The 27,956-nt window shown below is 37.0% G+C and overlaps 1 protein-coding gene and 1 pseudogene across 1 annotated transcript in view; one reads left to right on the top strand and one right to left on the bottom strand.

Annotated features, from left to right (window-relative positions):
• Positions 1 to 27,956, top strand: part of CHST9 (carbohydrate sulfotransferase 9) — a 288,995-nt gene that overhangs the window by 75,571 nt on the left and 185,468 nt on the right. The window lies entirely within an intron of this gene.
• LOC134362109 (serine/threonine/tyrosine-interacting protein-like) lies at positions 23,939 to 24,407 on the bottom strand (annotated as a pseudogene).

Genomic DNA, 27,956 nt, shown 5'->3' with positions numbered 1-27,956 from the left:
TGATGAGTCACCTAACCTCTCTGAGTCTCATTGTGCTCAACTATACATTTGGGGTTGTAGTTTGGACTTCCTCAAGTTGCCAGGAAGATGAACTGAAATAAAAATAGTTCCAGCCATTGTGTTTGGCCCATAGTATAAATGTAAGACTGGATAAATCCCTTCTGCCCATGCCTTTATCTCTAAGTTTCTGAAATTCATATTTGGCTTATTTAAAATAAAACATCATCTATAATTTCCATTGCTAATACGCCGTGTGAATACACATCAATATCAACATAAAAACAGCTGTATATAAGAGGACATTGCTAAACCTACTTAACCATTTTGTAACATAAACTGAGAACTCAGTCATAGAAATTCTGATGCCATCACTTTAAAGTTATTACCTGGCAGAAAAGTCTTCTAAATTTTCTAATGTTAATATTTCTTCTGAATCTTGAAATAAAAGAAAGGTTTTTATTTGGTGTATATATAACAATAACAGAAAACAAGTGAGAGTAAAGATTTTCTTTGAGGTTTTCTATCTTCTTTATCAAGTGTTAAATAATTTTGTCCCCTGCTCCACACCCTCACTGTGGATGACGAGCCCTCCAGTTCTGTCAGGGTTCTTGGTTTTTGATGGTTATGGACCCCCCCTCTCCCTGTTTACTCTATATTCTGTAGCAAATAAGAGTTTTCCACTGTGTACGTATAGTTCCCACACTAATAAAAAAGTGGGAAAAAATTAGTTTCCATAACATACCTTAATTTCTCCCAGTGTGAAAATAATCCATTTTCATATATTTAACCTAAAATCTTCTTGCTCCAGTATAAGCTTCTTTACCTTTGATTCTGACTTAACATGAAAATAAAGAGTAGGGACATTAGCCTTTCTGTGTTTGAAGAGCATTATTCAACCATCTCTCAGCCTCTTTGGTCAAAAACAAAACAAAACAAAGAAACAAAAGGAAGAAAAAGAAATAGAAAAAGAAGATGACAGTCTTCATTAACAATTATTTGAAATATTGGTCTAAGTGTTACAAACAGCGTGAAGTTAGAAATTAAGAAAAATTAACCAGGCTATTAATTTTAGGTTTTGATGTCAAATAAAATAATGACGTTGTATTCCAAACAGTGACTAAAGCCTCTTCTGTCAAACTGTGTATGGGGGTTCTCAAGGACAGGCTGACATAGCTGCCAGCTGGGCATTCTGCAGAACACTGAACCAGATGCTAGGTCTGTGAAACCCTGCCTGGCAGTTCCTCTCTGTACCATGTCTCTAAATCCGTGCATCTCAAAAAAGGTGCTAAATTTACTAGCAGCTTGCATAGATAGCTTGTGTCTATTCCTAAGGGAAGTTTCCCAACATGTATGCATTTTAAAAAGTAATAATAGCTGAAAATGCAGTAAGATGCTTATAACTCAGTATATTAGCAACATGGGATTGAACTGGTAAAGGACAAAGATTTAAATTATGGGAAAATATAACTGGAATGTAAAGATTTTTCTTGGTAATCCTGTGTCCTTTAGCTCTACCAGGTAGGCCTTCATTTTCAACCTCTTCATTGCTAATCTGGTTCTCCTAAAGCAGTATGTAAATTTCTCTCTGCTTTCATTTACTGCAAAGTCCTAAACTGTATATACAAGACTCTGCAAAATCCTGGGTATCACATATTCTGAGATGGTGGGAGAATTATGACTAAAGTGGGGGCCTATAATGTATTATTATACTTAAAGGACACAAATAAGTTTCTAAAAGCTTCTGAAGTCTTGAAAAATGAGCATTTGTCCTTTTGAAGAGTCATCAAGTGGGAGGAATTGAAGAGATGAAGAATCTTTAACATGATTGTTTTGTAATACCTGAAATTATCAGGGGATTGCTCATGAACACCCAGATCACTTTGAACTGTGTCTGTAACCAACATGGGTAGGACTAGGCTGCCATTTCCCCCACAGACATCCCTTTCACAAATGTCATTCCCTAGGGGTCTGGTGTGTACATTAGCTTCCTGGGGAAGATAGCCTCCTAGTAAGGTTATCTGGTTAGTGACTGTTAAGCTAATAAGGTTATTAGATACTCATGGTTTAATCACAAAGTCATTAGGGGATATTTAGTGATGTCTCCTGGGTAGGTATGTATGAAGACATAGTCACCATGAATTATGGTTCGGCACATTTCAAATTCTTATAAATTTGCAAAGCAAGATCTACTAAGAATATCAAAGTGAAATGTGCCTGGTACACTTTCTTTATGAAAAGGAGGCACTCGGTAAGTATTAGGAAGAAGAATGAATGACTGAATGACTTGTTCCAGCTGCTATGGGAAACCAACCAAAAGGACAAAGAGATTCAACAAAGAGGCAAAGACGCTCGATTACAGAAAGGTGATTTTGTTAGTGTTTCTGCTAATGTTGGGTCCAGATGAGCACTGAAAGTGGCAGATACTGTCGGCAGAGATGACAAGACAGAAACAAGCTTCCTGACACCTTTTTAAGTATTTTTTCCCCTTTTCCTACTAGCTCCATGCTGACATTTCTGATGTCAATAAACATAAATTTTTAGAACAGGATCTGGGGAAAAGAATAGAGGTCAATCCAAGAAAGGTAACTTTCAGATATCCCAATAACTTTTCTGCGGTTTTATTATGGTATGATTAGATTCGTACAGTAGAGAGCATAGGACTTTAGATTCATACAGTACAGAGCTCCCACTCTCTTTATAGATTAATTTTCAAGACAGTATAACACACACTTTGATTCCTGCTTCATATCTCTATAAAAGCTATTCTGCTATACATAAATCATGTTTTAGGGGTGTGCTTTCTGTTCCATTTAAATATGTTTAGAAAGTACAAAAAAACAGCTCATTTAAGAGGTCTCACATTCTGGTTAGGCAAGATTACCCACCTCAAATCTGGCATCTTTCTTTACTTTATAGAGACCCTTGCAGAAACTGATCAGAGTCTTAACCTTATTCATCTGAGTATTCATTAAGATTTTAAATCTCAGAAATTATATGAAGTATAAATTATCCAATTTCAGGCTTCTTTAGAATTTACCATCAGGAAACAAGCCAGAAATTGTTTTCTGTGTGTGTGTGTCTAAAGTCACTATTGCCTTTATTTAAAACACCATATTTGAGATTATGGTTTAGTTTAATATTAAGTATATCAGCTTTACAGTCTAATAGGCTGGGTTCAAATCCCAGTTCTGCGATTTACTAGCCCTGTGACTTTGAGCAAATTATTTAATCATTGTAATCCTCGTCTACTAGAAATCTCTTTCTGCTACTGTTAGAATTCAATGAGATGATACTTATAAAGTATCAGGCATAGAACAAACACTCAATAAAAGATAGTTCTTGGATAGTTTTAGGGAATTCAAAGTGAATTTGCTGCAAACCCAAGCTAATTGGCAATAAAATGTTCAGTCCCCTGAATGGCAGTTTGTCAAAAGAAAAATTCACTTCAAACTGTTATATGAATATTTTAAACCAAGTCTAGGATAGGTTGCTGCAGCCAGAGGCAAGGGCTGCAGCTGGGGTAAGGACAGGCAGGGTGGGGACACATGAAAAGACCAGAGGCAGAACTCCCAAAAGTTCTAGGCATCTGAATCTGAAAAATGCCAAATGGATATTCACCCAAACCTAACTGACAGGTCAGTGGAAAATGAGGCAAGAAAGACATGGTGAAATTAACATTGAAAACAATCTTGAATAAGGTGGCAAACTGGTCATTGACAAACTGATTTTTGGTAAATTGGCTTTGTGTAAATTAGTCATTTGGCAAATTGGCCTTCTTCTCGATGGGGCCTATTTTTATAACAAGTATAGAAGAATTAACATTTTTAACTTATCTTATAAAAATACATGTTCAGAAGCAAGCAAATCATATGTAATGGATATCAACCTTGTGATACAGAAATAAATTTTTTACCCCAACCAAAGTTTTTATGGGCTTAGATCTCCCTCAGAATGTACCTGAAACAATTCATGACAAAATAAATTATAATTGATGTTAGACTTTAATAACTCATAACAAGCTCTTCACAATTCTAAATATGAGGGTACATGTTCGAGCAAGCTTAATATTGAGCCAAGTGGGAGTTGATAAGTATATATACTCATATATAGCTATTATTCTTCAGATTAAATTTATTACCTTTCCCTGTAGCTATCTCTTTATACTGGTTCTGTATTTCTTTATGAATCCTTCATCATTTGGGTTGAAAAGAGCAATACCATATGATTTAATAACTTTTCTGACACATGATCCAACACACCTACCAAAGAAGCATGATGTCTCACACTAAAAAATATCCACTCCCTAAAAGATGTGCGAAAATCTCCTGGTTCTACAGGGATTTAAACCTAACAAATTGCACACAGCACACAAAGTGAGCATTTAGAGAAAGTTTTCTAGTCCATGAATACCCTTTCAACTGGACATATCAAAGCCCAAGTGTGTCCCTCTTACACTGTCATCTTGCTCCCTCAGGCGGAAAGATGCCTGAGGTTGTCTATTCCCTGTGTATTGATAAAACTTCAAGGAAATGACAGTGGGAACCAGCTGTGAAAAGCTTTTGAAATTTTTGCCCAAAAGTTTTACTTAGAAATTGGCTTGCTTTGAAAAAATTAATCCCAGTTCCTGAAGAGTGTGATTCATCCATTAATTTTATTTTTCAGTGTTATTGTTCACAGTATTGAGGCAGGGTATGTGCCACATTGAGGTTAGGAGAATCAGCTAAAAGTAATAATGGCCCAGTTGAACGGTCATTGCCACAAAACTTTCTTCGGAAGATGGATGCATCTTTATGGAGTTCGCACTTACCTGACTGTGATAGAAACACAATCTGTTCATTGTATGTTTTCCCATGCAATATTATCCTTTATATAAATCAGTGCTAAATCTGAGAATGATCTGATAGGAAAACTCATTGAAGTTAACATATTATAATTTCTTTCATGCTTAAATATAAAATATAAATATTTTGATAAGTTTCTCAAATATCTATTATTTGGACTATACTAAAAGCAAATTCTCATTACCTAAATAACTTCATATATGTAAATGTCTTCTGAAATACTGTTAATATACTTTTAGAGATACATTTTTAAGATAAGTTGGTAGATCTTTTGTTAGAGCTACATTTCTAGTAACTTAACTACTGATTACCCCTGAGGAGAGCATTCATTCACACTGACTGATAAACATGTTGCAGGTGACTTGAGGCTTAAGTCTCAGCTTGGAGACAAAAAGTTCCGGTTTATATTTTTAATTACGTGCAGGCTTCTGTCCTTTATTTGAACCTGAGAAGTATCATGTAGCAGGAAGTTTCAGTTGAGCAGCATGCCAACTATTTTCATGCAGTTCCACAAAACACAGAATTAACACAAGGTGCTCTTTTAGCCTCTGGCCTGTGCACAGTAATTTTAAGCTCCTTTGTGATATTTTGTTTTATTCCAGGACATTAGGCAAACTTTAGGAGAAATGATATGATATGAAGAAGAGAAATACCACAGCATCTGAATCTCATTAATTTATTACTCGATTGATTAATAGATGAAGTGTAAAGAGATGAGTTCAGCACCCAGAAGATATAGACGATAAAGCCCCTGCCCTCAAGAAGTGCATCCTCTAGGAGGGGAGAGGTGACAGGGAAATGCTGTACTCAAATCCAAACAGCGTAGGTAGACGTCCAGCAGCTCAGAGCAAGAAGTCATCACTTGCTTCCTATGATCACCATGATCAGAGAACAGTCATCTGAGAAAAATTATTCCATCCTTCATCTGATGCTGATTTGAGTCTTTAAAAAGTGCCCTTCCGGCTGGGTCCCTCGATACATGCACCAACATTCTGTTCCTGATTCTTTTCTCATTTCTTCTTTCTGACACCCTCTCCCTTTAAGGCTGTCTTACCCCTATGGCTTATACCATCCCTCGTGGGCAAACTAATCCCAGACACTACCCTGATCTTTTTTCTAAATTCCACCTCTTTATTTCTTGGTCATCTCAATCAGCTGTTGCATTAAATTCTTCAGATTCATGAAGACTGAAGTGAAGTTACGATCACTCCCGTACCAAACCTGGGACAATCTTCTGTACAACCTCTTGGACATTTATGTATAATTTCTGTTATTGCCAGGACAATTGCCTGGTCATGCAGGCTTGACAGTTGGCCTTCATCCTGGACTGGCCTCTAGACCCTTCTCCTAACTTCTCCCCAGCTCTCCCCGACATCCCAGATGACCCTAGTTCCAGTGTGTGCCACACCGTCCCTCTCCACCTGACATCCTCCCTGCCTAAAATCATGTAGTTGGGCATCTATGCCCTGTATGCACACTGCCTACCCACATTAACTCACTCATCGAACATTTACTGAGTGTCCATTATATGCAGATTACCATAAGGATACAAAAAATGAAAGAAAAAAATGGGAAGAGTTTCTTAGAAGAGAAGAACTCTCTCAAATGAGAGATGCACATAGATTATTTTTTAAAAACAGTGTGACTAGAGTACCCTCTCTGCTTGGGCATCAGGGAACAGGTCCCAAAAGAAGTGACTCAAATTTTAAAGTAGAAGTAGGAGTTAACTAAGCAGAAGAGGAGGAAATGGCATTTCCAGATGAGGGACAAGTGGTGACAAAGTATGTATTACCTGGTAGAGATATGCAGATTGAGATTTTTCAGTTACTGATCCATTTCTTCCTTCTCTGAACTCCCGGAGGACTTGAAAGCTATTCTGCCTTGTTTTATGGTTATTGTATTATTTGCCAGCTCCTGCCTAGATTACAGGTTTTAAGGACAAGGAGCGTGCATCTGTTGTCTTTGAACTCACTACAGAACTTCTGGTAGGCTGAATAATGGCCCCCCAAATAGGTCCACATCTTAAACCCCAGAACCTGTGACTATATTACCTTCCATGGCAAAAGAGACTTCACAGAGATGATTAAGTTAAGGACCTCAGATGGGGAGATTATTCTGAATTACCCAGGTGGGCTCCATGTAACCACAAGATTCTCATAGGAGGGATGCAGGGGGTCAGAGTCAGAGGAGTTGTGAGGATGGAAGCAGAAGTCTGAGCAGTGTGGCTGCTAGCTTTGCAGATGAGAGAGGGTCATGAGCCAAGAATGTAGGCAGCTTCTAGAAGCTGCAAAAGGCCAGGAATAGATGGATTCTCCAGGAGAACCTCCAGAAACACACAGCCCTGCCCACACATTCTAGACTTCTGATCTCAGAACTGTAAGATGAGAAATTTGTGTTGTTTTAAGCCACTAAGTTTGTGATAGTTTGTTTCAGGGGTAATAGAAAACTAATACAATATTTAATATTAATAAGTGTCATATAGGTTCAGGACATGATTTTTAATGTTTTTCTTCTATATTGGCATAGCAAGTATAGAATCATTTTTCATTTTTGTATAGAGAATTATAAATGTAACATCCATGAGTTCGTACTCATCATTTGATACAGTAAAACAAATGGAAAATGTTCATCATACAAATGTTTTAAAATTCTTTTATTTTATCGTTACACAATGTAAAACTTTTTGTGGCCCTTTACCAATTTTTCCCTAACCCTCCACGAGTTTTAATCATCAAAGAGGATTTAAAAAGATAGGTGACGAAAAATTCTGGACATTGTGATAGTCTGGAATTATCACAAAGAAAGAAAGTGACTTTATCAACTAATGCTGTCTTTTACTTTGTAATACGATTCCAAGAATATCTTTTTCAGAGCAATTATCAGAATCTGTGAATTTTCACTAAAGTTCCCACAAAATGCCATTATACATTTATCTTTTGCTCCATAATTTAGAGTCTAAAGACAATATTTCATGTGCATTGCAAGCTTCCCAGTGTTTTCAAGAAGAAAACCCATAACTCCTTTTGATAGTGTTAGTAGACAATGAAGATGAAACATCGTGCAGAGTACAAACATTCTTGCCATCATCAGACCACACAAGGGCCTCAGAGCACACCCACAGTCACCTCCAGTGGCAGGTGTAGAAATGAATACCCGGCAGACCTCGAGCCTGTACAGGACATTGGTCTAGGAACTGAGCCATCCAGAAATTAGTCCTAACCTTAAATGACCTTTGCTGACATGAGATTTACAAATACAGTCAATCCTCGTTCATGGATTCTATATTTGCAAACTGTTCTACTCCCTAAACTTTATTTGTAACCCCAAAATCAATAGTTGTGGCACTTTGACAATAGCACAGGGTGGCAAAATAAATTGTTGCCCAATGCGTATGTTCCCAGCTAAAGCCAACTAAAGTTCTGCCTTCTTATTTCAGCTCTCATGCAGAGATGACCAGAGGCTGGAGACAGTAGGGACAGTCCAATGTAGTGCAAGAAACTCTGCTCCAGAAACAGCTGGATGGAGTTTGAGTCCCATCTCTGGAATCTGTTAGGGAGGTGGCCTTAGGCATATCACTTAACACCACGGAACCTTGTTATCTCTTGTGAAATAAAGAAAATAGAACCTACTGGGATGAGTTGGTTTTAGGATTTAAAATTACAATTTATGTGAGATATGTGTATATGTACATACACACACATATATATTTCTCCTAAAAGCAACAATATTTGTTAATTCAGTGTCTGCTGAGACTTTATAGAACAAAACTACCATGAATAACAAGAATCAATTGTACGTTTTAATGTGAAGTATTTTATAGTGACCAGAGCTGGACATGTTGATACTAGAACATAACGAACCTCAGTTGGAAATATATGGGCTGAATTCATGTGTGAGTGATACAGGCCAGCTGTTCTTCATGTACAATTACCCTGTTTCTCTCTCATAGAAACAATAATGGATGAAATAATGAATTCCTTTTACCATGTTGTACATTTTTCTGTCTTTATATGGGCAAGGTAAATTATTTGAATACTTATTTTTAGCAAGTTACAAATTTTCCTCACAATACTACATCTCAGAAATGTAGATAAATATACAGAATTCAGAGAAATGTAATCACTTTATCACTTCCCCACTTGCTCCATAGAAGTTGATTTTTTATTTGCAAAAAAAAAAAATCCATACCAATATTCTACCCCCTCTCCAAAATTTATATATTATGAAACAGAATTTTTTTCAGGACTCTTTCATTCAACAAGGTTTTATTAAGCACTGCACGGAGTGCTGAGGAAGAGTCAGACATAGAAGGTATTTTTCCTTCTCACCAACCCATTTATGCCATTTTGGGGAAAACTAAGTGAACATACAAAGAAAAGGAAAACTATATGATCAAATATATGCAAGCATACTGGAGTCTATACATTTAGTCACTAACTTAAAGCATTCCAAGAATAGTTGAAGAGTCTTCAAATCATAATTTTAAACCTTTGGGATTTTCTTTGATTTTTATTTATATTCTAATTAAAATTATAATTACTGTGCTCTCTTCTATTAATCTGATTGACTCTAAACATTGGTTAAATTTTTTAAAAAAAGAAAAAGAAACGAACAAAAAAACAAAACCACTGGTGCCACCAATGACTATCAAAAATTATTCCAAAGTTTCCACACAGAGACAATAAACTCTAGCTTGGTGGGTTAAATGAACCATGTGAAGCTATAAATTCAAAATTTTATGCACCTTGTAAGAACACGGTATAAAACATAGATGGACTGCCTTTCTAGTCAAGTGAAAACTCCCTGATCAATTTTTGCAGTTATGTTCTGTATTAAAGCCACTAAAGTCCATTTGACAGATCACCTCTCCGAAGAGCTAAATGTGTAGGTGAATGATTGATTACCCTACCCCTTCTACTCCTTTCCCCTTACTGGGCATGTAACACTCGCCCCTTTTCTCATCATGTGCAGAAAATGTGAAGCAATTTCTGTGCTAAGTTTTCTGTCAAATACTTTATTGGCCTGGTTGTGGATGAAAGAGAGATGCATAGGAATCAAAGCTCACACAAAATATTCATATCCTGGATAGAATTAAATCTGCAAGACCCCAAGGTCATTCAGAGGAAAGGAAGGTGTTCCTCGTGTTAGGATGTCTGTTTTAGGCTTGTTCCAGTAAACACAAACAAAAAGCTAGCTGGCATTGTATAAGGGACTGGTACAGGGCTGCAGGCTTGGGGACTGTGCATGTTTATTCTGAACTCCCTGGCATTTGTCTGTCAGCTGCCACCCAGGCCCACACCTATCCCAGGGTTCACTTACTGGTCAGGTATCAAAGGTTCCAACCATCCAAGAGAGTTCCTTTTTAGAAAATAATTTTTAAATGGGAGTATAGAGTCCTGGAAAAAGCTAAGTCCACTAAAGTGGACCAATATCACACAAACATACACTCTCATTAATGACAACTTAGTCCTTTAAATTAAATTAAACAGAATAAACTTACTGCTACTGCTTTTGGAATTGTCCCACATCAGAAAGAGCCTAAAGTTTCTAATTATGTCTCATTTAACTAAACTCTGAGGAATTTAATCCTCTTCAAATAGAGCCTATTGTCTTGAAATTGCACATTTACATGAGGAAACCAAGTGGGGTTTTTCTTGTTGTCGTTTTTGTTTTTTTAACCAAAGTACTTCATGACTGTTCAGAAATGTCAGTTCAATAATTTATTGCCTGGATTCTGAGTGCTTTGAAGTTGAGGACTCTATAACAATGGTAATGACATGGTAAATTATGTCACCATGGCATGACAGCCTCCAGTGGCTACTATACTCAAGTTTCAGCTCTTTAGCAGAACCTGAGTCAAAGGGGCAGGGTGATCACACACGGGTTGAAATTGTTTCACCTCCTAGAATTTAACGATTTCCTCCTTGGATTCAGGCATCCATGACAATATCTTAGCCACTATTTTTAAAAATCCCTAAATCTGGCAGATTTTTAAATGTTTAGGTGTATTGATTTTAACCATTCTCCCACTGCACATTTCAGAAGAGTGAGTGTTTCCCATCTCTAATAGGAGACCTAAGCAGTTTTGCACTTGTGGAAGTATGTGTGGAAGAGATACTTCACTGCAAGTGACTGATGCCTGGCAAATGACATTTTTTTCAGTTTAGTTATAAACAATAAAAGCATTTCTGGCATAGTCTAATGTTACAGGTTATCCTGTTGCAATAAACTGTGTTCACATGAAATTTTACCTACAAATGGATAAGTGAAGTAAATTTTGTAAGAACAGCAGTCTATTTGGAGTCAGAATGTATTTTCCCAACATTGAGTCAAAGCCTGAGTGAGAATAAATGATACTTTTAGATAAGACCAGTTGGCAGCCGAGAGTTTGTTTTATTCATCCTCCATCTTTGATATCTTTCTGGAAGTAAGGCTTTCTTTTTATTCTCTCTCTCTCTCTCTCTCTCTCTCTCTCTCTCCTCTCTCTCTCTCTGTCTCTCTGTCTCTCTCTCTCTCCGTGTGTGTGTGTGTGCATGTGCGTGTGTGTGTGTGTGTGTGTGTGTGTGTGTGTGTGTGTGTGTGTGTGTGTTTAGTACTTTGCTTTCGTAAGTAGTGGAAATTTAGTATGTTTGCTATCCGGTTGAACAAGTTTGTAAACTGATTGTGACAAACCTCAGTCCAGCAGTGCAGTTCCTTACAACTATTGAAATATATCAGCCTCCATACCATTTTCCATAGAGGCTGCACCATTTTGCAGTCCCACCAACAATGTATGAGAGTTCCTTTTTCTCCGCAGCCTCGCCAGCATTTATCGTTCAGAGTCTTTTGGATTTTAGCCATCCTAACTGGGGTTAGATGGTATCTCAATGTGGTTTTGATTTGCATTTCCCGGATGCTGAGTGATGTTGAGCATTTTTTCATATGTCTGTTGGCCATTTGTATATCTTCCTTAGAGAAATGCCTACTTAGCTCTTTTGCCCATTTTTTAATTGGGTTGCTTGTTCTCTTCTTGTACAGTTGTTTGAGTTCCTTATATATTCTGGATATTAATCCTTTGTCAGATGTATATTTTGCAAATATTTTCTCCCACTCTGTTGGTTGTCTTTTAACTCTTTTAATTGTTTCTTTTGCTGTGCAGAAGCTTTTTAGTTTGATATAATCCCATTTGTTTATTTTTCCTTTGGTTGCCCGTGCTTTTGGGGTCGTATTCATGAAGTCTGTGCCCAGTCCTATTTCCTGAAGTGTTTCTCCTATGTTTTCTTTAAGAAGTTTTATTGTTTCAGGGTGTATATTTAAATCCTTAATCCATTTTGAGTTGATTTTAGTATACGGCGAGAGGTATGGATCAAGTTTCATTCTCCTGCATATGGATATCCAGTTGTCCCAGCACCATTTGCTGAAGAGGCAGTCCCTTCGCCACTGAATAGGCTTGATGCCTTTGTCAAAGATCAGCTGACAGTAAGTGTGTGGGTTGATTTCTGGATTCTCTATTCTATTCCATTGGTCAGTGTGTCTGTTTTTATGCCAGTACCATACTGTTTTGGTTATTATAGCTTTGTAGTATAGCTTAAAGTCAGGTAGTGTTATGCCTCCAGCTTTATTTTTTTTGCTGAGCATTGCTTTGGCTATGCGTGGTCTTTTATTGTTCCATATAAATGTCTGGATAGTTTTTTCCATTTCTGAGAAAAATGTCTTTGGAATTTTGATGGGGATTGCATTGAATTTGTATATCACTTTGGGTAGTATGGACATTTTCACTATGTTGATTCTTCCAATCCAAGAGCATGGGATATCTTTCCATCTTCTTGTATCCTCTCTAATTTCTCTCAGCAGTGTTTTGTATTTCTCATTATAGAGATTTTTCACCTCCTTGGTTAACTCAATTCCTAAGTATTTTATTTTTTTGGTGGCTATTGTAAATGGGCAGGCTTTCTTGATTTCTCTTTCTGCATGTTCACTATTGGAGAAAAGAAATGCTACTGATTTTTGAGTGTTGATTTTGTATCCTGCTACTGTGCTGAAATCATTTATAAATTCTAGCAGTTTTTTTGTAGAGGTTTTAGGCTGTTCGATATATAGGATCATGTCATCTGCAAACAGGGACAGTTTGACTTCATCTTTTCCAATCTGGATGCCCTTTATTTCCTTCTCTTCTCTGATTGCTCTGGCTAGTACTTCCAACACTATGTTGAATAGGAGTGGTGAGAGTGGGCATCCTTGTCTAGTTCCTGTTCTTAAAGGAAAAGCTTTCAGCTTTTCCCCATTCAGGATGATATTGGCTGTGGGTTTGGCATATATGGCTTTAATTATGTTGAGATACTTTCCCTCTATACCTAACTTATAGAGGGTCTTTGTCATGAATGAGTGCTGAACTTTATCAAATGCTTTTTCAGCATCTATAAAGATGATCATATGGTCCTTGTGTTTGAGTTTATTAATATGGTGTATCACATTTATTGATTTGCGTATGTTGAACCAACCTTGCATCCCTGGGATGAATCCCACTTGATCGTGATGAATAATTTTTCGTATGTGTTGCTGTATTCTGTTTGCTAGTAATTTAGTGAGGACTTTTGCATCTATATTCATCAGGGATATTGGCCTGTAGTTTTCTTTTTTGGTTATATCTTTACCTGGTTTTGGTATCAGGATGATATTTGCTTCATAGAATGAGTTTGGGAGATTTGCGTCCGTTTCAATCTTTTGGAATAGTTTGTAAAGAATCAGTGTCAATTCCTGTTTGAATGTTTGGTAAAATTCTGCTGTGAATCCATCTGGTCCTGGGCTTTTCTTTGTTGGGAGCCTTCTGATAACAGCTTCAATCTCCTTTATTGTTATTGGTCTGTTCAAATTTTCTACGTCTTCACGGTTCAGTTTTGGGAGCTTGTGTATCTCAAACAATTGCAGATAGATCTACCATACGACCCAGCTATCCCACTGTTGGGAATATACCCAGAAGAATGGAAATCATCAAGTCGAAGGTATACCTGTTTCCCAATGTTCATCGCAGCCCTCTTTACAATAGCCAAGAGTTGGAACCAGCCCAAATGCCCATCATCGGATAAGTGGATACGGAAAATGTGGTACATCTACACAATGGAATACTACTCAGCTATAAAAACGAATGAAATACTGCCATGTGCAACAACATGGATGGACCTTGAGAGAATTATATTAAGTGAAACAAGTCAGGCACAGAAAGAGAAATACCACATGTTCTCACTTATTGGTGGGAGCTAAAAATTAATATATAAATTCACACACACACACACACACACACACACACACACACACACACACACACACACACACGCACACAAACCGGGGGGGGGGAAGAAGATATAACAACCACAATTATTTGAAGTTGATATGACAAGCAAACAGAAAGGACATTGTTGGGGGGGAGGGGGGGAGGGAGAAGGGAGGGAGGTTTTGGTGATGGGGAGCAATAATCAGCCACAATGTATATCGACAAAATAAAATTAAAAAAAAAAAAAAAAAAGAAATATATCAGCAAAAAAAACCCACAAAACCCTCTTATAAGAGCTGCAATATATGTCAAAAGAAGCACCAATTTAGGAGCATTTCATTTTTCTTTATCAGTGATCTACAGTATATACTTCCTAGCTTTTAGCAATTAAAAAAAAAACCTGTTGGGGGAACATTTTATTTAAAGTATTATTTTTATTACTCCTAGTTGATGACTATATTGCAGATGTTAAATCCTATATATTGCTGTTCTTTCGATCTATAAATAATAAGATTCTTGTATACTCATGTTAGATATATAGTATTATATATAAATTATATATTCTATACTTATATAATGATATGAGGCATTACACATTTTTATGATTATATAAATTATATATTATAAGTTAATATAATTTATCTTTTTATTTAATATGTTATATATTAAGATTATAATTTATATTTAATTTATTTTTTAAAATTTGAATAGTCTTTTTAAATATCATATTTAATTTACCTTTTTATGTTAATATGTAATCTTATATGTTGATGTATTCTCCTATCACCTTAACAATATGTTAAAAAATAAAGGATAATCAGGGCTGGCCTGTGGCTCACTTGGGAGAGCATGGTGCTGACAACACCAAGTCAAGGGTTAAGATCCCCTTACCGGTTATCTTTTTTAAAAAAAATTTTTTAATAAATAAATAAATAAAGTGTAATCATGGTTGCTTATGCAAAACTAGGAACATAAAATGTCATCTGTGTTTTGTACAAGTAGAATACCAACACCAAGACACAAACCACCCAACGCTATTGTCCGAGACTTGCTGGTAGCACTATGTCAATGTCAAGACCTGGGGTGTGGAGCAGGAGAGGGGTCAGGAGAAAGGAATCTTTTGTCATTACCATCCCACAGAGAAGGTCACCATTTGCCACATGGAAAAAGGAGAACATGAGTAGATACCATTTTATTCACTTCTACAAAGAACACACGAAAACTTTTAACCCCTAGCTGTTTTTAAATGCTAGTTATTTTATGTCACTCTCATTAACTTGAAAACATTTTTATAGTTTTGCCTTTGTTTAAAAGCTCATACCAGTCATTAAAGACTCCATCAATTACTGAATGGACAGTATGCATGTAGATTCAGATATTTTGGGTAAATTATAAAGAAGAAGAGAAAATGAATTTGAGAAAAGATTCTTTGTGTTGAGCTAGCCAAAATAAATCACAGTTTTCAAAATAACATATCTCTTGAGAGAAAGTTGCTTCTATGCGTCACAGCTTAAGGATGTTAGTCTCATAAACTTTCACACATTTAAAGTGCATGGTAAACAGCGAGGCATCATATTCAAAAATGCTTGGACAAAATATGAGTATCTGTGTTCCATGCTTAACTTTGTCACCAGATATGCTGCCTTAGGTGGGCATGTTGTTCTGTGTCTCTGTTGCTACTCATCAAAAGTGAATGACACCTGCACTTTCTCATAAAGTTGTGGGGTGCAACTAAGATTACAAAATATAAGAAAAGATGAAATAATAAATGTGAATCCAGAGAACAGAAAATGTGATGGGCTTGTTCTCTATACCAGAAAAAAATATATGTTTATTCATGAAAAGTATGCAAAATGCTGTTTAAAGACGTGCTGAATGTTAGAAGCCACAAATAGTTTTGGTGGGGGAGGGGTAGGACCACAGAGGGAACAGTGGTGACTGAGTACTTTTTTCCTGTGGAATGGCTGCCTGGCCTCTCCTTCCTGCAACAGCCTCTCAGCGTCAGCCCCTGGCCCATCCCTCTCAGCCACCCCTAGGAACTTTCCTGTCTGGGCTACCCTCTTCTCCCTAGTCACACTGCTGGTTTCCCCCTTCCTGACTACATACTGTCTGATGATGTCACCTCCGGGTGTCATATAGTTTTTTACAGTCTGGTTTACTCAGTCTGAGGGTTTGGCTTTCCCACTTTGACCTGCTTTGATCTGCTTTGACCCAGGACCTACCCTGCCCATATGCTGGGTGCTACCAGTGTACTCACCTAACTTGCTAACCCAGCAGTAACCTCGTTCTTATGCTGTGCTAATCTACAGAGGAGATCATGGAAAATCTCTCAACCAGATCTGCACTCCCACCGGATGACCATATCCTGTGGGGCCAATATAGCAATGCCCCTGTAATATGCATGCTCTAGCTCCTCCAAATCACTGTGACCTCGCATGCCCTCTGCTGATTGGAGTTCTCAGAACATTGTGAGAGAGATCAGTGTAAATTCCACCTTCTTCATCCAGCTAGACATTCACCTGTAAGTACAAAGTTCCCATTGCCAATTAGAGGAGGCACAGGTGCTATTTCTGAGTTAGTTACCTGATGATTTAGGCTAATGCTTCTCAAACTTCAATGGACAAGTGAATTGTCTTGCTAAAATGCAGATTCTGATCCAGTAAATACTGGATTGTGGCCTGAGAGTCTTCATATCTAATGATTTCCCAGGTGATGCTGCTGCTTGGCCCCATACTTTGAGTTGCAAGGATCTACCCAGAGTTGGTTTGGAGTTCTCAAACAGAAAGAGAGCCCCCTGCTGGAGCAATAAGGATACTTCCATGGGAAGCTGCCAGCTACTAATTTCACCAGTTACTTTAAGGCTGTAAACTGGACCGGAGTTTTCTTCCAAGGCTTGGGCTGAAGCAACAAAGCCTTTGTATCTCTTAGGAAAGGGGCTGTCCACTCTGCCAGGATGGTCTGACCTGACTTTCTGGAGCACATCACTATGGTTTGGGATCAAGTAAGGCTAAACATCTGGCAAAGCAGGACTGGTCTATACGTGAGGTTGAGTGTCATATTAGTTACAGGTCATGCAGGTGAACACTCAGGCCTATAACTTCAGCCTCTGGCACAGCATACATTTTCTTATTAATGTAATGCATTTCATCAGCAATGTAAATATTGCCAAGAAGTTGCTGAGAAGTCCTTTGGCATGTAGATGGTCTGCGTTCAATGTTCACCAGAAGTCCACTGGAATGAGCAAATCATGAAATTAGTATTGACAACCGTGGTTGTACAGAATCCTGAAGTGAGGAAATGGCCAACGATTATGCCAGAAGAAGGCTTAAATGTACGCTACAGACTGGCTGCAAACAACAAAGCTCAAAGCTTCTCTGAGACTGCTAAAAAGCAGCAGACATGGGGATATGAGGTTAGTGCATCAAAATCCACAATGGGGGAGTTTTGTTCTGTTTTTTCTGAACAAGCTTGCTATTAGTTTAAGAGCTAGAGTTACAAACAGTCACAGCCTCTCAAAAGCCCAGCTGTAGTCCAAGCAAAGAACAATCTTCACACTGGGCGATATAGAAATAGCTGTTGAGTTGACATTCATCCTGACAGCCTCTTTCGCATAATGGTAAGCAGGAATAGTGTCATTTTCAAATACCAGAGACTGAAAATTTGAAGTCCAATTGATAAGAAAATATGTCATATATAGGTGTGTAGGTGTGTATCTGGTGGTTAAAAGGGCAAGCTGAGAGAACTATTTATACTAACTCAATGTGAAGATGTCTATAATTGATAAGAGTCTAGGAGTCATGTAGGAAATATGGACACCAGGACTTTTGTTATATTAATGCCTGCTTATTATTCATGTGTCCTCTTGCAATAATGTCACTTTTACATGAATAATACACAGATCATTTTGTCCTGGCAATTGATTTCTCAACACTGTACTCATAAAGATAATGCAGATATTTCAATGATTTCTCTAAAAGAAACAAAACAATAAATTAATAGTGTTTGAATTTTTTAAAAGTATCTAATATCCACCACTATATTTAGAGGAATACAACAATATACTTATGAGCACCTGATTTTAGTAAGACATTGTTTTAGGATAAATCCCACATGCAGGTGTGATTACTCATTTATTTTAAAATGTGTCCCTGTGCTCAAGGACAGTAGACACATCTACATAAGTAATTATCAAATGAGTCAGAACATTTTAAGAATCACAAGAGAACAATAAGCAAAACATTGGGCGGTTTCAAAGGTTAAGTCATGATCATTTCCAGTTTTACAGTCCAGGTTTGGGGAAGCTAGAGAAACCTTTACAAGTTAGATTCGCCTTGTTCCCTGAAGGGTAAATAAAATATTGACATATATCAATAATGAAAGGCTAGGCAGAGAGGAGGCACTTTTCAGAAGAACAGGATCCAATCCAATCCAAAAAGAGGTACCACTCTGGTTGCACGGGTGCAGGAGAGCTGAGGAGCCTGACAGTGGATGGTGAGGTACCCCAACATTATCAAGGGCAGGAGGCCATTACCACCACCGGGGCTGCAAGAACAATGGAAGGAAATAGTTACCAGAGCCCAGAAGCCATAGCCGGTCGGCAGAGGTTGCCAACTGGGACCAGGAAGGGAAAGGCTGACACGTGGGAACTGGGTCCATGGAGTTGCCGTAGAACCCTGCAGGGATCTGGGGGGTGGGCAGTGGCAGATAGTCTAGCTACTTTCCTCCTTTTTTCCTCCAAACCTGGTCAATACCTACCACTGGCCAAACCTACCAAAGAGTACAAGAAAACCCAGGAAATTTAGTTTCCGGTAAGACAGAGCAAAGCAGGATGAGAGTGTAATCAGTCCAAGAACAAGCAGGCAGTGGACCAGCATAACTGGCAGAAGCAAGGTTGGCAGAAACCGAGGGATGCTTGGAAATGAAATGGCAAGTTCTGCAGTGTACCTCTAACATAGGGTGAGTTAGGACAAGTTTGCATCTTTCTTCTTTAGTTACTAGAGGACCTAGCAGAGCACCTGGCATATGGTGAGGCTCCACGAGTAAATCTTCCTCAAACAAATGCATAAATGAAGGAATTAATGAAGTCATATAAAGTAAACATGGAATCATAGATTGGAACCCTATAATGGAAGATCCTGAATGACAGGCTTAGAAGTTTGACATTTACGTGGTAAGCAATAAGACCTTTATGTCTGGCAACATGATCAAAATTATGCTTTCTATTGGACAAATATAGAGATAAATCGGCCTGTTATATCATGTATAATTTGTTGGGCTCAGTGAAAAATAAAAAGGTGAGGCCCCTTGTTCAAATATTAAGAATTTCAAGACAGCAACAGCAGAGCATTAAATGTGGAGCCCCTGAAACTGACCTAAGCCTAGTGCATTATACTGGTGCTTCTGAGAAATAAATTCATTAGAATCAATATTAATTGTCAAACTTAGGGTAGATAGCAGCTACAATAGATTTCTAAATAGAATTTAAGACAACTATCATTCTTTGATTTATTCCTGAATGGACATTGTCCTGACCTTTTCTGGAATTAACTATGTGCCAAACCTGGGCAGACTGGGTGATTCAGATAAAAAGTATCTTCCTATGAAATAATTGTTTTTTAAATCATGTAACATGCTAAAGGCACTGTTGCTTAAATGTTAATCTGTGTTCTCATGTTTTATTTAATTCCTTATTCTTAAAGTAATTTATTTTGAACCTCTATATGGAATCCCTTATATGATGATGAGAAAACTGGTGTTCAAAAAGTTAGTAATAAGGAAATTACCAAATCCATAAATTAATTCATTAATATTCAATCATTTGTCCATTCACTAAATATTTATTTGGTCCTTACCGCACTGTACATTTAAGCTGTCCCTGATCATCAAGAGTTTATAATCTACTGGAGGAGAAAAATAAGAAAAAAAAAATAGTATATAAGGATTTCCAGTCAATTTGGCAACCTGAACTGATATGAAAGGATTTCCTCCTCAATTCGAAACACATAAAATGCCAGACAAAGTACAACAAAAGCTTTCAAGCTCACCATGAAACAACAGTGAGAAACCTTTATGTGCTGGAAAAAAATAGGAATTGAAAGTAAGAAATGTGAGCAGAAGCTGAAGCTGATAGTATTTTTATATCACATTTTAAGAGAAATCCAGGCCTTAGGTCCTATACATACAACAATATGAAATCATGACCACATTTGCGAATGGGGCCTAGAAGAAACCTGCGAATGTCCCAGAGATGCAGCATTAGCAAGTAAGCCAGAGGCTATGAGAGTAAAATAGGTCACCCAAAAGAAATTTGAATCTCTGGCTTATATACTGTGTAGGGTACAAATCCAGCTATCCTAGTGGTACAATTTGATAAATTAAGATGACATATGGTCCAAAATTGATGAAACACCTGGATATCATCAGAAGCAAGCTCAAAACTATCCTGTAGAAATATTTCCATAATGAGGCATATGGAACTCCACATATGGAATATCCCATTGAAGGTAAGCTTATGTTCAGAGTTTCAAAATCATATGGTGACGTGAATTGTCTGAGGAGAAATCAGTAACACAGAGGAGAGGTTTTACTCCAAGCACTAGAAAAATAAAGAACCTGAAAATTAAAAGACCTCAAGTGCATCTTAAATGTTCAACGAAGGAAATAAAGTGTTAAAAAACTATAAGGAAAGACTACTGGGAGAAGATGGAGGACTAGAGGTGCCCAGGGCACATTCCTCCCACAGAAGAAGACCAAAACAGGCCCACTGCCATTGTCAAAGTTGCTGGAGCCGTTGTCTGGTCCCAGAACTGTCGCCTGTTGCAGAGCAGCTCCCCACAGAGCAGCAGTCCTGTGAGTTGCTCATCGCTTATAGCTGTGGACTCCACAGATGCGAGGCAGGTGGCTGCAGCCACTGCTGCCACTGTCACCACTGTGAGTTAACCCCACTACTGCCAAGGACACGGAAGATGGGAGAGAGATGGCTGCAGCTCTTGGCACTGCTGCCACCACCATGAGGTAACCCCACTGCCACCAAGGACACTGCAGACACAAGGGAGGCAGTTGTAGTCACCAGCACCTCTGCTGCCACTATGAAGTAACCTTGCTGCTTCTGTGGACATCATAGATGTGGGGGAGACAGTTGCAACTGCCAGCATTACTACTGCCCCATGTGATAACTCTGCTGCCACTGTGGACACTGCAAACACAAGGGAGGCAGTTGCAGCCACTAGAGCCACTGCTGCTCCCACAAGGTAACCACCCTGCTGCTGCTATGGACACTTCAGACCCAAGGGAAAAGTTGCAGCACTGGCACCACTGCTGACACCATGAGCTAACCCCGCTGCCACTGTGGACACCACAGACACAAGAGAGACAGTTGCAGCCACCAGCACCACTGCCACTAACACAAAGTAACCCCGCTGCCACTGCAGACACTGTAGCTGCACAGGCCACCACTGTTAACACTGTGGCTAAGCAGACAGCTACTGCAACCGCCACTGCTTTGGTCATCAGGCAGTCACCACCATCTTGCAAGCAGCCCACTGCTGCTGGAGCTACTGCAGCCATGTGGGCTGCCCTCTAAAGCCACCTCAACAACCACTGCTGCAGCAAGGGCAGCCCACTACCACAGCAGCAACCAACCGCAGCCACCATTGCTGTTGTGAAGATGGACTGGCAACCATATGACTGCATTGACACAAGAGGGGTCACCAGCAGAGTCCAGGGAATGACAGTAATAGAAGAAGCAACTGCTCTACCTGATGACCAGACATCAATGCAGAGATACTAGACATATGAGAAAACAAGAAAATATGAGTCCACCAAAGGAATACAGTAACTCTCAAGTACCAGACCACATAGAGCAGGAAACCATTGAAATGACTGAAAAGGAATTCCAAGTAAAAATCTCAAGGAAACTCAGTGAAATACAAAAAACACAGTTAGATGACACAATGAACTGAGCAAAACTATCCAGGATATGAAGGAGGAAATTTACAAAGAAATTAATTAATACTGTAATAAAGAATGTAGCAGAACTCTTGGAACTGAAGGAGTCGTTAAGTGAAATAAAAAACAACAGAGAGCTTAAGCAGCAGGCTAGAAAGACCTTCTAATCTTGAAAACAGTCTTTTTGAACTAACTCAGGTGGACAAAAAAAAAAAGGAAAAAAATTTTTTTAAATGAAGAAATCTAAGAGAGATGGTACAACTTAAGGGCACAAACATCTGAATCATGGGTATTCCTGAAGGGGAAGAGCAAGGAAAATGTATTGAGAACCTATTCAATGAAATAATAGTGGAAAACTTTCCATGTATAAGGAGAGACAAGAGACATGGACCTTAGATTCAGGAGGCTCAAAGATCCCCAAATAGATTCAGTACAAAAACTTCCTCTCCGAGGCACATTATAGTCAAACTGACAAAATACAAAGAAAAAGAGAGAATCATAAAAACAGCAAGAGAAAAGCATCAAATTACCCATAAGGAAGCTCCTATCAGACAAACAGCAGACTTCTCAGCAGAAATTCTACTGGCCAGAAGAAAATGGGATGACGTATTCAAAATCCTGAAAGAAAAAAACTGCAAGCCAATAATATAGCCAGCAAGGCTATCTTTCAGAAATAAGAGGAAAATAGTGTATTTTCCAGACTTACAAACAAAAACTACAGTAGTTCACCACCACATGACCAGCCTTACAAGAAATCCTCAAGGAAGTCCTGCATCTGGAATCCAAAAAATGATAATCACTACCACAAATACACAAGAAAGAAAACCCACTGGTAGAACAAAAATGCAAATGAGAATGAGAAACAAACTAAATCTTACCATCACAAAAAAACATAATGGCAACGTAATAATGCCCCTGCTTTATTTCTGATTTTAGTAGTTTGTCTTCTCTCTTTTTTTCTTGGTCAGTCTAGATAAAGGTCTGCAAATTTTGTTGATCTTTTTAAAGAATCAACTTTTGCTTTTGTTGGTTTTTTCCATTTTGTTTCAGTTCCCTACTTCACATATTTCTGTTGTAATCTTTGTTATTTCCTACTTATATTTGCCTTGGGTTTAGTTTGTTCTTCTTTTTCTATTTTCTTAAGATAGAAGTTTACATTACTTGTTTGAGTTTTTTTTTATTTTTAACATAGGTGTTTACAAGTATAAATTTTCCTCTAAGCATTGCATGAGCCCTGTTTCCTATAAGTTTTGATTTTTTTTAGTTATAAGTTTTATAAGTTGCACTTTGATTTTTATCTCAAAGTGCTCTCTAATCTCCCTGTAATTTTTCTTTCTACCCATTGTTTATTTAGGAGAGTGTTGTTTAATTTCCACACATTTGTGAATTTTATAGTTTTCTTCTGTTATTTTGGTCAGAGAACATATTTTCTATGATCTAGTCATTTTAACTGTATCAAGACTTGTTTTGTAGCCAATAATAAAATAAAATAAAATAACTATAAAATGACAAAAAAATAAAAGAAATAAAAGAAATTACCCAAACTTTATAAATAAATCCTCCTTAACTTGCATCTTGTTTAAAATAATAACTTTATATCATACAAATAAATTTCAAGTATAAAATGTGCATTATTACAATAACACTTCTTTGTAAATCCAAAATTATCAGTTTATAATAAAATTGTAAAGTGTTAAAATTTTTAAAAAGGAGTAAAGCCATCAGTGACATCTATTGCGGATTTCCCACACTTTCTTAAAATGTTGCTCAACAGTTGCAGAGAAACATGTCTGAAAGCAACATATAATTGAGAAGAAAATGTTTGTGTTTTTACAATTATTATTATCTCTAGTATTTTCACCTTTCCAAATAGGACACCTTCTATAATGTTGTTCTTCGGTCAGTCATTTTGTGCAGTGGCTACGTGAATGATTCCAAAATTATCTTCTTGATCATGTGTTCTCTTCAAACTACCTGTGGTACCAGAATAAACAGATAATGACCTTTCTATCTGAAGTGGCAACATCATCTCTACTATTAATATTGCTAGGCAGATGGCTTTGTATTCCTAAAGTTAATGAAGAAATCCAGCATTAGAATTAAGACAAATTCTTCTTTCTTGAACATAAGCAAATGCATCTCCATACTTCACTTCAAAGGTATCATGTTAAATGCAATAACACAGGCAGCAGTTGTGGAGATCCCTGCATTTCCATGGACAAGAACTTTTTCACTTTGTAAGCTCACATCAATAAATTCTTTAGTCATAAGGAAAAACATAGTATATTTTCAACTGGATTATTGGCAATATCTAAGGCTGAATATCTAAATAATTGATGAAAGTTTGGTTTAATAATGCTTGCTTCAATTAAAAAAAGAATAGAAAGATTTCAAATAAACAACTTAATGCTAGACCTCAAAGAACTAGAAGAACAAGAAAAATACAATTCCAAATTTAGAGACAAAAAGAAATAATTAAGATCAGAGCAGAACTAAATGAAATAGAAACCCAAAAAATGATACAAAAGATCAATGAAACAAAAAGTTTGTTTTTGACAAGATAAACAAAATAGACAAACCATTAGCTAGGCTAACTAAAAACAAGAAGAGAGAAGACCCAAATAATAATGACCAGAAATGAAAAAGGAGACATTACAATCGCTACCACAGAAGTACAAAGAATCATTAGAGACTATTATAAACAACTATATGCCAACAAATTTGAAAACTTGGTGGAAATGAATAAATTTCTGGACACATACAAACTACCAAGATGGAACCAAGAGGACATAGAAAACCTGGACAGACCAAAAAGAAGCAACAAAATTGAAGCAGTAATCATCAGTCTCTCCACAAAGAAAAGCCCAGGACCAGATGGCTTTACTGCTAAATTCTACCAAACATTTAAAGTGGAATTAATACCAATGCTCTTCAAACTATTACAAAAAATTGAAACAGAGGCCATTCTCCCAAACTCATCCTATAAGGCCAGCATCACTTTACTACCAAAATCAGACAAAGATACGACAGAAAAAGAAAACTATAAGCCAATAGCTTTGATGAACATAGACACAAAAATCCTCAATAAAATATTAGAAATAGAATATAGCAACAAATCAGAAAATATATTTACATCATGATCAAATGGGATTCATGTTAGGGATGCAAGGATGGTTCGACATATGTAAGTCAATCAGTGTAATACACCACATCAACAAAATCAAGGACAAAAACCATATGATTATCTCAATAGATGCAGAAAAAGCATGTGACAAAACTCAACATCACTTCATGGTAAAGAATCTCAGTGAATTAGGTATAGAAGGAAAGTATCTCAACACAATAAAAGCCATATATTTCAAACCCACCTCCAGTATCATCCTGAATGGAAAAAAGCTGAAAGTTTTTCCATTAAGAGCAGGAACATGACAAAGATGCCCTTTCTCACCACTCCTATTTAACATAGTTTTAGAAGTACTAGCCAGAGCAATCAGGTAAAAGAAAGAAATAAAGGGCATCCAGATTAGAAAAGACAAAGTCAAATTATACCTGTTTGCAGATGACATGATCCTATAAATAGAAAAGCATAAAGACAACAGAAAAACTCTTAGACTTGGTAAACAATTTCAGTAAAGTTGTAGAATACAAAACCAACATGCAAAAATCAGTAGTGTTTTTATACTCCAACAACAAACTAGCAGAAAAATAAATCAAGAAAGCTAGTCCATTTACAATAGTCATGAAAAAAATAAAATACCTAGGAATCAATTTAATCAAGGAGGTAAAAGATCTCTACTATAAGCACTACAAATCACTGTTGAAAGAAATTAAAGAGGATACAAAAAGATGGAAAGACATTCCATGCTTTTGAATTGGAAGAATTAACATTGTGAAAATGCCCATACTACCCAAAGTGATCTATAGGTTCAATGCAATCCCCATCAAAATACCAATTACATTCTTCACAGAAATAAAAAAAAATTCTAACATTCATATGGAACAACAAAAGATACCAAAAAGTCAAAGCAATCCTGAGCAAAAACAAAAAAAAAGATATTATACTACCTGATTTTAAAATATACTACAAAGCTGTAGTAACCAAAACAGCATGGTACTGGCATAAAAACAGACATTTGCACCAATGGAAAAGAACAGAGAACCCATAATCAACCTGCATTCTTACAGGCAGGTGATCTTCTAAATGCAACACAACATACATTGGAGAAGGTACTGCCTCTTCAGTAAAAGATGCTGGGAAAACTGGATATCCATATATAAAAGAATGAAACTAGACCTGTATCTCTCACCATATATCAATATCAACTCAAAATGGATTAAAGACTTAAATATAAGACCTGAAACTATAAAACTCCTAAAAGAAAACATAGGGGGAAACCATTCAGGAAGTAGAATACTCAGGGACTTTATGAACATTACCCCAAAAGCACAGGCAACAAAAGGAAAAATAAACGAAGGATTATATCAAACTAAAAAGTTTCTGTACAGCAAAAGAAACAATTAACAGAGCAAAAAGACAACCTACAAATTGAGAGAAAATATTTGCAAACTATGCATCCAACAAAGGATTAATATCCATAATGTACAAGTAACTCAAACAACTTAACAGTAAAAAAATAACCCAATTAACAAATGGGCAGAGGAGCTGAATTGGCATTTCTCAAAGGAAGATATACAAATGGCCAAAAGACACATGAAAAAATGCTCAGCATCACTCAGCATCAGGGAAATACAAATGAAAACCACACTGAGATATCATCTCATCCCAGTTTGACTGGCCATTATCAACAAGACAGAGAATAACAAATGCTGGTGAAGATGTGGAGGAACCCATCTACACTGTTGGTGACACTGTAAATTGGTGCAGCCATTTTGGAAAATGGTACTGAGGTTCCTCAAACAACTAAAGATAGAACTGCCGTTCAATCCAGCAATTCCACAGCTGGGTATATACCCAAAGGAATGGAAATCATCATATCGAAGGGATACCTGTACCCCCATGCTTATTGCGGCTCTATTTACAATAGCCAAGAGTTGTAACCAACCTAAATGTCCATCATCAGATGACTGCATAGGAAAATGTGGTATGTTTACACAATGGAATACTACTCTGCCATAAAAATGAATGAAATACTGACATTCACAGCAACATGGATGAACTTAGAGAAGATTATGTTAAGTGAAATAAGCCAGGCACAGAAAGAGAAATACCGCATGTCCTCACTGATAAGTGGGAGCTAAAAAAAATAAGCGAATAAATTAATTTTTTAAAGAAAGGAAGATACAGCAATCATCATAATACATTGAACTTTAAAAAGAAGAAAACAGAACTGAGGTTACCAGAGGTGGCAATGGGGAAGGGAGAGAGAGAGTAAGGGAGGTGCTGGTAAAGGGCCACAAAAAACGATTACATTGTATGATATTGAATATATCAATTATCCTGATTTCAGCATCACATACTGCACACAGGTGATGATATTCAACTCTCTATTGCACAGATATGTACAATTAACTATGTCACAATAAAAAAAAGACGCTATTGGAACAATTGACAACATTGTAATATGGACAGTAGGTTAAAGTTTTATATCAGTGTTAAATTTCCTGAACTTGTTAGCTGTATTTTGGTTATATAAGAGACTATAGGAATATATGAAATATATTCTTAGAAATATATTTTTGTTCTTAGGAATATTTGAAATATTAAGAGGTAAATGCGCATGGCCTACGCAACTTACACTGAAATAGTTGTGAAAATAAATTGTTCGTGTGTGTATAAAAAAATACAGTGATAAAACAAATGTGGCAAATTATAAAAAGTGCTGAGTTTGGGTGAAAGTTATATATTCTTTATACAACTATTTTATGTTTGAGGTTACTTCAAAATAAAAATTAAAAAT

Source organism: Cynocephalus volans, chromosome 13 (assembly GCF_027409185.1).
Source record: "Cynocephalus volans isolate mCynVol1 chromosome 13, mCynVol1.pri, whole genome shotgun sequence".
Lineage (NCBI taxonomy): Eukaryota > Metazoa > Chordata > Mammalia > Dermoptera > Cynocephalidae > Cynocephalus > Cynocephalus volans.
The sequence above is the reverse complement of the archived record's forward strand: the minus strand, read 5'-3'. Positions and strand labels throughout refer to the sequence as shown.